We start from the raw sequence: 1356 nt of genomic DNA, 5'->3' as shown, positions 1-1356 counted from the left end.
GTTTAATGAAAGAGAGATCAGCATTAGTAATTGTGAAAAAGAATACAGAGTGTTAGATTTGACCAGTGGAACCAGATACAATTTCACTCTCTTCACTGTGTTTGGAAATGTCAGAAGCAGTGGAGTAAACTGCATCGCAGTCACTGATAGTGGTAAGACATATTTTCTGTATTATAGATAAATTAGCCCAGATGGACGCCTCATTAGTACTTGAAACTTTAGCTGATGGAGAGATTTTTTTTGTCAAAGCCACTTTCCGCTGTTATCTTTACCACCACAAAGTGTTAATAATGTGACTGTGGTGCATCAAAATGAGATGAGCATAACACTGCAGTGGGAAAAGGTTAAAAACATCCCAGAATACATCCTTACTAAAACTTAGGAAACCAAAATGGTTACTTAAGGATGTCATTTGTGAATCAGAATTTGTAAAATTGTCTTTATTTCATCTTTAGCTCCTTATAATTCACAGCAACTGCATTTGAATCAGACTAAATGAGACCAGAGCTTCATTTATTTATTAACATATGTGTGTTGCTTTGTCACTATGAGTGCCTTGAAAGGAAAAAGTAACATCTATTTATGCTTCCGAAATCATTCTTTTTCCTCTTTCAGCTCCAAAAAATGTCCAGAATGTGACTGTGACACAAAATGAGAACAGTATAACTCTGATGTGGGAGAAGGTTAACGACATGCTAACATACATCCTAGAATATGACAGCGGTAGTATTGTTATTGGCAAGAATGACATGGATGGATGCACGACATCAGGTGCATCAGTTACATGTGTGGTCTCTTCTCTGACTGCTGGGACAAACTACAATTTTACCCTCTTTACTGTGTTTGAGAACGTCAGCAGCTCTGGATACAACTTTAGTGCACCGACAGGTATGTAATCAAGTGGGTTTTTTTTAAACTGTTTGTTTTCCTTGTGATACAATATATTTAAATGGACAATATAAGTCCAAGTCAAATTTCTATATTTTCCTTCTGGCCTGCAGTGCCATTTATCCATCCAGGTTCCACTATCTCAGAGCAGAAGGAAGTGTGCATCTAACCCATATGATAGGCTTGTGCTTGTAATAGAGCAACAAACATGAATGGTGTCCTCTTAGCAAGCAGCATGCTTAATTATAATATTTTATATAATAACTATATAATTATCATATTATTAGTATATGTTGTTATTTTTTATTAATTGAATTTTGACTGCTCTGATCACCTGATTGGAAACATACATTGATGCTGAGCCATTTAGCTCACACACCTACTCAGACTTAAGTTTGTAAAAGCTTGTGATAACTGAACTAGCTCTATACTCCTGTATGTTACACAGTCACATGAAGCTATTTCACT

This window comes from Haplochromis burtoni, unplaced genomic scaffold (assembly GCF_018398535.1).
Source record: "Haplochromis burtoni strain Fernald_Lab_line unplaced genomic scaffold, NCSU_Asbu1 Contig_1890, whole genome shotgun sequence".
NCBI classification, from domain to species: Eukaryota; Metazoa; Chordata; class Actinopteri; order Cichliformes; family Cichlidae; genus Haplochromis; species Haplochromis burtoni.
This window is presented reverse-complemented; position numbering follows the sequence as displayed.